Source organism: Ursus arctos, unplaced genomic scaffold (assembly GCF_023065955.2).
Source record: "Ursus arctos isolate Adak ecotype North America unplaced genomic scaffold, UrsArc2.0 scaffold_31, whole genome shotgun sequence".
Taxonomy (NCBI): domain Eukaryota; kingdom Metazoa; phylum Chordata; class Mammalia; order Carnivora; family Ursidae; genus Ursus; species Ursus arctos.
Genome location: NW_026622997.1, coordinates 10,457,749 through 10,471,328, shown reverse-complemented (window position 1 = coordinate 10,471,328; position 13,580 = coordinate 10,457,749).

The window sequence follows — 13,580 nt, the reverse complement described above, 5'->3', positions numbered from 1 at the left end:
GTCTCCCTCCCGTACAGTGCACTCTCCGACTGTTTCCCAGTTACTCGTACAGTGTGTGTACTCAATAAATATTTAGATAAGAATGAATGAATGAATTGTCCCCCACTGCCTAGAATGCAGTAGAATGCATGAGGGGATCTACGGGTTTACACATTTTATGCCATTTAATCCTACATGATGGGTATTACTGGTCCCATTTGACAGACAAGGAAACTGAGACACAAAAAGGTTCAGCTGTTTGTTCAGGGTTGCGAGAATGGTTAACAGCGGAGAGAGGATGCACACAGTTCTGTCTCGTGTCAAAGCTCATATAATTATGCTAGACTGAACAGGGCTGTTTAATGTGGAATTTGGAAACAGATCCATTGAGAACATGATTTATGGATGTGTATGTGTACCTTTCATTACAGCTTGTACACACTAGTGGCTTAGAGACAAAAACCTAACATCTGGCTCACCTTCTCTCTTTTTTTTAATTGAGGTATAACTGACCTGTAACATTCTGTGAGTTTCAGGTACAGAACAATGATTTGGTATTTGTGATCACAGTAAGTCCAGTTAACACCCACCACCACAGATAGTCGGAAAATGGTTTCTTCTTGTGACAAGAACTTTTAAGACCCACCCTGCTAGCAACTTTACATATGCTATACAGAATTATTAACTATAGTCACCTTGCCATGCATTACATTCCTCAGGACCTGTTTATGACTGGAAGTTTGTAACTCTTGACCCCCTTCATCCATTTCACCATCACTCCCAACCGTCACATCGGGCAGCTACCAATCTGTTCTCTGTACCCATGAGCTTCGCGGTTGTTTTTTTTTCTTTTTTCCCTTGGATTCCACATGTAAGTGAGCTCACAGGGTATTTGTCTTTCTCTGTCTGACTTATTTCACAGCATAATGCCTTCAAGTTCCCTGCATATTGTTGCAAATGGCAAGATTTCCTTGTGGTTAGTTTTTATGGCTGTATAATATTCCCTTGTGTATATATACCACAATTTCTTCATCCTTTTATCCATCCATGGACACTTCAGGTGTTTCCACGTCTTGACTATTGTAAATAATGCTGCAGTGAACATGGGCTTGAAGATAAATTTTCAAGTTAGTGTTTTCATTTTCTTTGGGTAAATATCAGGAAGTAGAATTCCTGGATCCTATGGCAGTTTGATTTTTAATTTTTTGAGGAACCTCCACACTGTTTTCCACGGTGGCTACACCAATGTATATTTCCCCCAATAGTGCACAAGGATTCCCTTTTCTCTACTACCTCATCAACCCTTGTTATCTCTTGTCTTTTTGACAGTAGCCATTCTAACAGGTGTAAGGTAACATCTCATTGTGATTTTGTTTTTTTTATTCTTTGTTTATTTTTTTAATAATATTTTTTTATTATATTACGTTAGTCACCATACAGTACATCCCTGGTTTTTGATGTAAAGTTCGATGATTCATTCGCTGCGTATAACACCCAGTGCACCATGCAATACGTGCCCTCCTTACTACCCATCACCAATTTATCCCATTGCCCCACCCCCCTCCCCTCTGAAGCCCTCAGTTTGTTTCTCAGAGTCCATAGTCTCTCATGCTTCATTCCCCCTTCTGATTACCCCGCTTTCTTTATCCCTTTCTTCCCCTACTGATCTTCCTAGTTCTTACGTTCCATAGATGAGAGAAACCATATGATAATTGTCTTTCTCTGCTTGACTTATTTCACTCAGCATTATCTCCTCCAGTGCCGTCCATGTTGCAGCAAATGTTGAGAAATCGTTCTTTTTGACAGCTGCATGATATTCCATTGTATATATGGACCACATCTTCTTAATCCAGTCATCTGTTGAAGGGCATCTTGGCTCCTTCCACGATTTAGCTATTGTGGACAATGCTGCTATGAACATTGGGGTGCATATGGCCCTTCTCTTCACTACGTCTGTATCTTGGGGGTAAATACCCAGTAGCGCAATGGCTGGATCATAGTGATTTTGATTTGCATTTGCCTGATGATTAACAATGCTGAGTATCTTTTCATGTACATATTGGTTGTCTGTTGGTCTTCTTTGGAAAAATATATATTCTGATCTTCTGTCATTTTTTAATCAGATTGCCTGGGTTTTTTTTTTCTTATTAGTTTGTATGAGTTCTTTGTGTATTTTAGATATTAATATCTTCTCAGATATGATTTGCTAATATTTTCTACCATTCAGTAGGTTTTCCTTTCATCATACTAAAAAACTTCTTCACAGCAACAGAAACCATCAACACCCATTGAAAAAAAGTTAAAACAGAGCTACCAAATTATCCAGCAATTCCACTCCCGGATATTTATCCAAAGAAAATGACAACACTAACTTGAAAATATATGGCCCTCTCTAGCAAAGAGGCACGTTCGGCTTTGCTAAAACATCCCAGAGAAGGAGACCAGTGCAGACTTCCCTATTAGGGTACTGCAGGGCCACGTCATTTTGATACAAATGCATATTGCCTTAATCCTTTCCCACTGCAGCTAAATCCTCATCCTTCTTGTCCTAATCTACGGAAACAGTAAGAAGTTGCCATCGTTTTATGATATCCTTTTACATACCTCAAGGTAGCTAATAGTTTTTATGTTGGATGGGGTCCATGATTAATGGGAACTAAAGGATGCTGAAAATAAAGAAAGCAATTCTTATTTGCAGTGAGTTGTTCATTACATTCGTATTTGCCTCCTTCAGTAAACATCTAGAACTGTGCTACAGTATTTTTTTTTCTTATTGTTATGGGTTGAATTGCACCCCCCTAAAAAAAGATATGTTGAAGTCTTAACCTCCAGTGCCTCTGAATGTGTCTTTATTTGACTATAGGGTCATTGCGGATGTAATTAGTTAAACTGAGGTCACACTGGAGTAGAGGGGTCCTGATCCAGTATGGCTGGTGTCCGTGTAAGGCAGCCACGTGGAGACACACAGGGGAGAAATCCAGGTGATGACAAAGGCAGAGACTGGTGTTATTCAATCACACCCCATGGGAGGCCAGAGATTGCCACCAGAGCACCTGAAGCTACAAGAAGCAAGGAAGGATTCCCCTTTTTCGGGACAAGCATGGATCTGCTGACACCTTGAATTTGGACTTTTGGCCTCAAGAACTGTGAGATAATAAAGTTCTCTTGTTTTTTTTTTTTTTTAAAGATTTTATTTATTTATTTGACAGAGACAGAAACAGCCAGCGAGAGAGGGAACACAAGCAGGGGGAGTGGGAGAGGAAGAAGCAGGCTCCCAGCGGAGGAGCCTGATGTGGGGCTCGATCCCATAACGCCGGGATCACGCCCTGAGCCGAAGGCAGATGCTTAACCGCTGTGCCACCCAAGCGCCCCCTAAAGTTCTCTTGTTTTAAGCCATCCGGGTTGTGGTGCTTGTTGTGACAGTCTTGGGAAACTAATGCAATTATATAAATGGTTTCTCTTTGATCAACTATCTAACTTGTATTGATCTGGATGAAAGTGTCTCTCCACATTTCACCCATTTCTTCCCGTTTTGAGAGACTTTGGAAACTTCTCAAGGAAGAGGCTATTTTCAGAAATAGTAATGAAAGTTTCAATTTTGCATGCATTTAATTATAATTTAAAAATGAGTAGCACTTCTTCCAAAAAGATCTATCCTAAATCCAGCTGGGATTCAAAGAGGTACTGAACTCAAACGACTCACTACTGCCACAGTCCTTAATAGATACCCAATTCTCTCTAAGAATAGCAAAGCATTATTCTAAAATTAAAATAATCACTAAAGCTGGGTGACAGAATGCCTTTATGTGCGCCTCTACAGGCCTGGCTATGCCAGATTTAATTAAGGAGTTTTATTTGCATCAATAAATTATTATCCAAGGTAAAATTAAAGTTATTCGATTTGTTCACACTCAATTTCGTTTAGGTGTACAATTAGTGGTTTAAGTCTATTGCAAAATAATTCAGCCAAGAAATCAATTTTAGCACCTACAAAAAGCCCAGCCAAGCTATAATTACAATCTTCCAAATGCTAATTGCATACAGTTTTGGATAGGAAATATACATATATATCATCTCACTGTTTACCACAAAAAAAATTATGCTTGCATAAAACATGGGGAAAATTATCTTCATTATTTACGACCCTCTAAAGGCTAAGATGTTCCTTTTAGAGCCCCTTTGGATGGGTCCCCATTAGAAATTATTGTCTTCCCTGTCTGTGTATGGACCATTTATTCTTCTTGTGCAGTCAGAAGCCAAAATGGGCTGAAGCAGAGAACCCCATTGTAGGAGGCGGCAGGTACCAGAGACCAAAGCAGGAGCTGGGACCTCAGGGCAGAGTCTGGGTTTGGGGGGAACTTCTGTCACCTGTAGTGTCAATGTATTCTCATCTATAAGAGAAAAGGTCACAAGTTGGGGGATGGGCAGCTAATGGAATAATTGATGAAAATAATGTTCGTTTCCAAATAGGAAATTAGATACATGCTCTAGGCAGGCCAGAAGGTGACCACACGTGATGAAAAGCAGTGAGAAGTAAGACGACATTTAGCAGATGGTTCTGAGAGCTTAATGGCCTCTAGAGCCTTCTGTATCTAAAAATACTGGATGAATTATTTGGAGCAATGTAAGAATGCAAAGGTAGTACACATTGGAGTTGGACTTGCTATTTTGACGATATTCCCTTGCTATCTGCCCAAACCACACTTGCGACGACAACGTCACTGTGCGTTTGCATAGCAAGTCACAGTTTACAAAGGTCCAACATGTGTATCTCTCCCTGGGAGGTCCATTTGCAAATGATTATTACTGCCACATCTGTTTTTCGGTCAGAGAGGAAACCGAGTGAATTGAAGAAGAAACAAGACTGGAGAAAGTGGGAGATTCAGCCAAGAACCCACAGCCACTCTGGTACCACATTTTGGCATTATACATACTGGACATTTACATTTCACAAGCAGTAGCAAATGCTACAGCAAACAGAAATTCATTATTTTATTTATTGTAAAGAGTTACCCTGTGTATTATTCACACGTACACTTCTGGCCTGGGACCATGGGGAGAAATTCCTTAATATCTTAGCAGCATAAAGAACGGTTCTCCTGAGCACTGGGGTAGTTACCTATCCCAGCACATTATCCCTCTGGAAAAATGGATGTACATTCTTCTGGGCCACTTTTATTCATAATGATACTTATGTGTCTCTCTAAGGTGCCCAGATTTTGAAAGGGAAAGCAAGGATTGATTCAGAGAATGAAGATGGGAAAAGTAGGGGGAATAGGTAGAACTGAGGAGAACAGGAAGATGTTAGCCTCCCCTGACACTGACCACTGGTTGGCTCACTTGTGTAGAATTTCATGTGACTCTGGCACTAAGTTTGGGGGAAGATGATGACAAGTGCAGTGCATCCAGGGAAAGAATGGTGAGCAGTAAGGATTGATTTCTCATGAGGAGTTGTTGAAGGAACTGGAGATGTTCAGTCTTGACTGGAGAAGTCTTAAGGGAACACCATACATGCTTTCTGTGATGTGGAGGCCAGCATAGAAAGATAGCAGAAGTTTTTTTGGTGAATGCTCAGGGCATAGTAAGATCATTGGAAAAGAACACCAGGAAGGAAAGTTCCTTTCAGTTTAAGAACAAGCATTTTAACACAGTTGCAGCAGATAAACAATGGTCACGGTGTCTTGTGGAACTTTCCATCCTTGGCTGGAAGTATCGAAGTAGTGACTGGAGAGCTGTCCCAAAGGGCACCATTTGGTTCAACCAAATGGTCCTGGGGTCTCTTCTTGCTCTAAATGCTGATGACCCTATGAATAAGTTCTGCTTGGCTCCCAGGTCCTTGGTGTTTGCTAGAGAACTCTCCCTGGGGCAGTAATACTTTCCCCCTTCTATTATCTCATGGCCACTTTAGAATATTCTTTCTTTCTTTTCCTTTCTTTCTTTCTTTCTTTCTTTCTTTCTTTCTTTCTTTCTTTCTTTCTTTCTTCTTTCTTTCTTTCCTCCCTTCCTTCCTTCTTTCTTTTCTTTTCTTTTCTTTCTTTTCTTTTCTTTTCTTTTCTTTTCTTTTCTTTTCTTCTTTTCTTTTCTTTTTTTCTTTTCTTTCAGCTCCTTGGCTCTAAAGAGTGATGCTAAACACTGAAAGAATTAGGAAATTCTGATGGAAAATTTCTATTAATTCCTGATGTATTTCTTATCTTATTCGGTAGACTTTTGTGCCCTCTCTGTACCTCACAGTTTGTACACATTTAATGAAGTTTTAATGGGTGAATGAATGAGTGTGAATAATAGCTTGGCAGCTAATCATGAAAACAAAATTCCAAGCTTTAAGGAGAAAAGAAAAGAGGAGTAATCCAGAAAATTTTTCAACCTTTTAAAGCAGTCTAAGTTAAAAATTAATTAGCAACGGTTTTCATGATTTTTAAAAATACTCTTAGAAAACTGGAAATAGGGGCGCCTGGGTGGCACCGCGGTTAAGCATCTGCCTTCGGCTCAGGGTGTCATCCCGGCGTTATGGGATCGAGCCCCACATCAGGCTCCTCCGCTGGGAGCCTGCTTCTTCCTCTCCCACTCCCCCTGCTTGTATTCCCTCTCTCGCTGGCTGTCTCTATCTCTGTCGAATAAATAAATAAAATCTTAAAAAAAAAACTGGAAATAAAAGATTTCCTAAAATGATTTTTTTAAGTATGCTTCATGTCCAGTGTGGAGCCCAACAGGGGGCTTGAACTCAACAACCCTGAGATCAAGACCTGAGTTGAGATCAAGAGTCAGACGCTTAACTGACTGAGCCACTCAGGCACCCTCCTAAAATGACTTTTTAAAAACACTATAAAAATATATAGCATACATGATGCTAAATGGTGAGATATTAAGAACGTTTTCTTTAAAACCAAATAAGACAAGAATGCTTGTCATTGCCATCTCCAGTGAACATTTTAATAAAGGTTCTACACTGTGTGATAAGATAAGAAAAATAAAGTATAAAGACTGCAGAATAAAAAACAAAATTGGTAAAATTCCTAAATGATATGTTTACTCCAGAAAATCCAAATGAATCTGATATAAAATCAATATACAGAAGTCAACTCTATAACTATACACCAGTCATTAAGAGTAAAAGAAAAACAAAATAAAAAATAACAATTTATAAAAGCAATGAATAAGGGATATGCATAAAGTACCTAAGAATAAATACGTATAAATCATGGAACACTACATCAAAAACTAAGGATATACTGTATGGTGACTAACATAACATAATTAAAAATTACTTAAAAAAAAAGAAATACATATAAAGTACCTATAAGAATATGATAAAAGAGTAAAGGACTTTTAAGTAAACATTTTTAAACTCAGAAACTTCTGATGGAGTGTAAACTGTTATAACAATTTGGAAAACTAACTTTATCTAATAAGGTTAAATGTATGCATACTCTACGACTCACCAATTCCATTCTCAAGGATACACCATAGAAAAACACTTTTTCATGTACACTCAAATATATATACTTACATCTTCATAGCAGCATTGTTACAGCAAAATTTAAAAACAATGTCCATCAATAGTACATGTCCATCAACACTAAATATTCATCAATAAAAAGATATATAAATATATCGTGGCTTGGTTATTCCATGAAATACTATACAGTCATGAAAATGAATGAACCACAGCTATACACGTTGGAGTAGACTAATCTCAGAAGTAAAACATGTAATGAAAGAAGCAAAGGACCAAAGAATACATACAGTATGCAAAAAAGGGCAAAACTAAATTTGTTTTTTGCAGATAAATATGTATGTGATAAAATTATGATGAAAAGCATAAACTGATTAAAACAAAATTCAAGGGGGGCCCGGGTGGCTCAGTCGATTGAGCATCTGCCTTTTGATCTCAGCTCAGGTCTTGATCTCAAGGTCATGGATTCAGGCCCCACGTTGGGCCCCATGCTAGGCATGGAGCCTACTTTAAAAAAAATATTCAAGATGGTGGACTCTTCCCTGGAAAGAGGAGAGCCTTATTATGAAAGACCTTAGGGTACCTTCAAATCACTAACTTACTGTTAGTGCTGCCTTAGGGTGGGAGGTGGGTAAATGGGTGTTTGTTCTATTATTTTTATTTTGTGTCATGTTTTTCAGCTCTGTAGTTTTTGTTTTTTTGGTTTTTTTTTTTTTTTTTGTAAGGGGAAAATGCTCTTGAACCAGTGTGATATGTATCTAAACTTGCCCTTTCATTCTATTGATGGTGCATTACTGAACTACATTTATTCTAGAGTGACTAAAAATACAACTGGAATGTCATGGACTTCATGCTTTGAAGTGAAAAGATTGAGAACTGGTTTGAGGAGATTATATGGGAAGCATGTTATCTTTCATATTTATTAATACTCTTAGGTCTATAAAGACCTCAGGTGGAATCTATGTAGTACCACCATAATGACATCACTGGTCATAACTAATGGTCAAATGAGGCATTATTTGTAAAATAATTTAGATGAATAATGTTCAGAATATGCCATCAGGCATTGCTTACCTTATGTCTGGGCCACATATAAACCACTCAGGATTCTTGCTTATAAACACCGGGAAAAGGATTTCTCAGAGGATATGAAGTAACTCATGGAACTCCGGGGAAGCCTCGACAGCCAGGTTGGAAAACTAGACATGACAGATGGAAGCTTGTGAAGGTCATGTTTCAGGAATCAGCTCGTTGGGGCTCCCAGCTTCTGCCACGAGTGCCACCAACTCTAAACCACCCCTGCGTCTCGCCCCTCTTACTTCACATTCCAGGTCCCTGCTGGGAGCATCCAGTGGCTAGGTTTAAACCACACACCTAGCCTTTTGCTGCCAGGATTCGGAGTGGGCATGCTGTCTGATCTTTTTGACTTCTGGAGTCCATAAACTTAGGACAGGGTTACAAATGCTAGGTACTGCAGATGAATGAGTGAGTGAGTGAGTGAATGACTAGAAGGGTAAGGAAGAAGGAAGGAGTGAGAAAGGAGAGGAGAGGAGAAAGGGAGGTTAAAATTATCTGCAATGCTCATTAAAAATTGGTTGGTTTCTGGGGCACCTGGGTGACTCAGTCAGTTAAGCGTCTGACTTGATTTCAGCTCAGGTCAGAATCTCAGGGTAGTGGGATCGAGCTCCGTGTAGGACTCCATGCTCAGCAGGGAGTCTGCTTGAGGTTCTCTCTCTCCCTCTCCCTCTGCTCCTCCCCCTGCTCGAACGCATTCTCTCTCTCTCTCTTTCTAAAATAAATAAATAAATCTTTTTTTTTTAAATGTTGGCTTCTGAACATCCATCTAAGACTCCTGAATCTAAACTTCTGCAGTTGGTAGGGAGGGGGAGGTTCGACAGGAAACCTCCATTTATTTAACCTGTCCATCAGTTGATATTTTTAAATTTGAGAATTACTGGCATAAATAATGCAGTTCCATAAATCCACTTACTCTTTCTATGACTTTGAATGACTTAATTTTTCTATTTGAAGGTTAGGATATGTCCTAAAAGGGCTCCAAATTTCTTTTCTCCTAATTGTGTCTTTACTAATTTATTCGTTCCTGTGTGCATTTCTTGAAGATGTATAGCAGCTATTTCAATTTAAAAATTAACAACTTCAGTATTTGAATACTTAGAGCCCCAAGAAGATAAATATCCTGAGTATGTAAGATAAACAAAATAGTTGTCACTTAACCAGCAATGCCTATGTACCTGGCACTGTTCTAAGCAACGTGTTTCTAAGAACTGTCCTAAGAAATGTGTTTCTTATCTAATTTATACTTCTGTGAACTCAGTATCCCCACTTTACAGATGAAAAAACTGAGGCTTCAAATTTTTAAATAGCTAACCCAAGCTGAAGAATGGAGTAGCAGGGCTTCGAATCTAGGTAACTTGCTCCATAGCCTCGACCACTATTTAATACCACCTCAGTAAATGGAAAAGGAAAGATAAATTTAAAAATTCATTTATTGGCCATAAATAAATCACACAATAAAAATAGAGCAAAATAGGGGTACCTGGGTGGCTCAGTCCATTAAGTGTGTGACTTTGGCTCAGGTCATGATCTTGAGGTCCTGGGGATCAAGCCCTGCATCGGGCTCCCTGCTCCTTCTTCCTCTGCTCCTCTCCCCGCTCATGCTCTCTCTCTCATATAAATAAAATATTTTTAAATATTTTAAATATTAAATATTTGCTCTAAAAATAGAGCAAAATAAACAAAAGTTTAGCACCACTAAAGTGATTTTTTACTTTGGCCTTGCTAAATCTGCTTTCCTGTCTCTGCCGATCAGTGGCTAAACAGCATGTTAACAAAAGTTTGCCGCTCACTAAGTTCCTGCAAACTCCCCAGGTCCACTGGTCTGCCTGTCCCTTGCTTCTCAACATGGCTAGCTTCTCTTCGGCTCCATCGCACCTTAGCAAGCAGCCTTACTTTTGGAGCTGCATCTTAGCTCCTGTCTTTACAGAGCCACCCTCTACTAGAGGGGAATAATGCAAACCCGATCTTACATACTTCTCTATAATTCCCCCTCTTAAAGATTCAGCCTGGGTTGAATGTCATTGACTCGCTTTAAAGAAGAATTTAAATCAAATTGAGTTTTTTTATACACCCTACATATTAAATAATTATGAACAAAAATATGTTATGGGGTCAGAACAGGCATATTGATTGATAAGAAAACAGGCATATCGATTGAGCAGTGTGGTTGAAAGATCTGGTCATCTAAGGGCTCGCTAAATGCTTCTCCCTTGCTCAGAATATGGGCTCAACAAGAGAGAAACAGGAGGCGGCCCCTGCCCACCCTGGTATCTAACACAGTCAGGCAAATGACACCAGCTATCATACAGAGCAAAAGTAGACAATATATGCAAAAGAGCTAGATTGACTATTCCCATAAATGGATGGGGGGAGATGTGGGCTGGATGACAGAGTGTTGGGTGATTCACACATAACTGGTTGAACAAACATACCCAACAGAGCAGATTAATTAACAAATGTGAGCCTCTAGTGAGATCTCAGTTGGCTCTATCCTCATCCCAATCTTGTTCAACATTTTTATAAATGATTGGATGAAAGAGGGATAGTATAATTGACCAAATGTATGTTACCATGAAACTAGGAATGATGGTTAAGACGTCGAATACAGAATCGGAATCCTAAAGCCCACAGTGTTTCTCCGATCTGCCAGCCCGGTCAGTGGTGTGATGTGTCCAGACAGAGGGAGGGCATATGCTCGTCATGCCCAGTGCTGTACTTACCACACCTGCGGTGGTCCTTCAGGGGCAAATATATCCTAAGTGGAACTTAAAGGAGAACAGACTCTAGACAAAGCGACCAGGAAAATGTGACTGGAAACCAGTGTAACTAAGGGCAGATGTGTAATCTAGCATAGGAGAGGTAGCCTGTGATTTCATGAGACCCATTGCCATACATTTAAGGGAATACCTATGAAACAAAATAGGACTTTCAGCTTATTCTGTAGCATTCCACAGAATATTCTGTGGCTGAACTAAGACAAGACAGGGTTTGACTTTACGGGAAAGAGAAGGAATATCAAGGGGCACCTGGGTAGCTCAGTCCGTTAAGCATCTGCCTTTAGCTCAGGTCATGATCCTGCCAAGGTCCTGGGATTGAGCCCCACGTGGGACTCCCTGCTCAGCGGGGAGTCTGCTTCTCCCTCTCCTTCTACTCACCCCCACTTGCATGCCCACTCTCTCTCTCTCTCAAATAAGTAAATAAAATCTTTTTAAAAAAGAAAAAGAACATTGACTTAGACCTATCTAGTGCCAGAAACCGTGTTTACCATTTCTTAATAATTCTATCAAAAAAATAAGATACTTATTATTTTTCCATTTTATGTGTTGTTCTGTTTATCTATTACTAAATAGCAAACTATTACAAAACTTAGTAGCTTAAAATAATTACATATTATTCTTCTATCTCACCTGTCTGTGGGTCAGGAATTTGGACAGGGCAGAACAAGGAGAGCTTACTTCTGCTCCATGATGCCTGGGGCCTTGGCTAGAATGTCTTGAATAGCTGGGGGCTGTTCATGTATCCTTCTCTGTCTCCCTATCCAGCTTCCAAGGGTGGGTTTCCTCACAACATGGCGCCCTCAGAATGGGTGAATCTCTTAGGTAGGGCTCAGGGTTCCAAGAGGTGAGGCAGATGTTGCCCCTCCTCTTGGGTCTAGGGTAGGAGCCAGCATAGCACCTCCCCTGCACAGGGCCAGCCCACATTCAGGAAGAGGCGACAAGAGAGAGGGCATAAGGTTCTATGGCTGTCTCTGACCCATCACACAGGGGAAGAAGCACAGGATCATAGGAACTGGCAGAGCCAGGACTCAAACCAGATCTGACCAATGGTCATCCCAGTCAGTATTCTCAGGCCCTCAGGTATCCTCCCAGATGTCCTCTAAATGTGTGTTTTCTGCCCCAGCCTTGCTTCTAAGCTCTAGACCTTTATCTCCCATCGTGAACTGCACATCTCTATTTGAATTTCATGGCAGCCCCTCAGCAGGAGCAGATGTGAATCCTAAACTCATCACGGGTCCCCTCTCCATCCCAAACTAGGCAAACCAGCAGCCCCTAACAGCTGCCTAGTCTCGCTGCTTCAGCACCCCGGGGTGCACCTGTCCCCGATCTCTCTCATTTCCTGGGTCCAGTCAGTCACTAAGGTCTGTGGGTTCCCATGCACTGCAGCCCACGAGGCTGCTCAAGGATCTGGCTCCCCTGCCCCTCAAGAGACCCCTTCCCAAGTTCTCCCCACCCCAGCCACACTGCCCTGCTACTCTTCCACCCGCTCCCCTGCCTTTGAGTTTCTGCTCAGATACCATCTCTGAGAGGCCACCCTAGCAAAAACAGCACCGTCCCTTAGCCCTTCCATCCCCTAAGCTCGTTTTCTTCCTCACAGTATTTATCGTTACCTGATATGGCAGGGTCTATTTATATGCTTATTTACTGATTGTCCCTGTCTCTGGGTGGAACAGTATTGTTCAACAGAAATACCGCACGAGCCATGCATGTAGCTTTACATCTTATAGTAGCCACATGTTAAAAGCCAAAAAGAACCAGGTGAAATTACTTTTAATAATATATTTTATTTAGCCCAAGGTATCCAGAATACTATTATTTCAACACATAACCTCTCTCTCTCTCTCTCTCTCTCTCTCTCTCTCTCTGTGTGTGTGTGTGTGTGTGTGTGTGTGTGTGTGTGCAAAAGGATTAATGGAATACTTTACGCGTTTTGGTCTCGGTTTTGAATTCTGGTGTGCATGCTCTCCCGGCACTTCCCATTGAGACCGGCCCCATTTCAAGGGCTCAGGGGCCCAGGAGCTATGGCTGTGCTTGGACAGTGCTGCTTTAAAATATAAGCTCCACAGGTCAGCGGCCTCGTCCTCCTTATTCACCTCTCTCTTCTCAGTGCCTGAAACAGTGCCTGGCACTTAGCAAATGTTTGTGGATTCCATGAATACAATAAAGTACATGTATCCCTTGGTTTTGGGTCTCTCCCTCCCACACCAGCCTGGTTCCTCCTCACCTGGAGGTGAGGCAAGAGCTTACTATCTGTCGGCCCCTGCAGGTGGGGCCTGTAGCTATTCCTGTCCCGC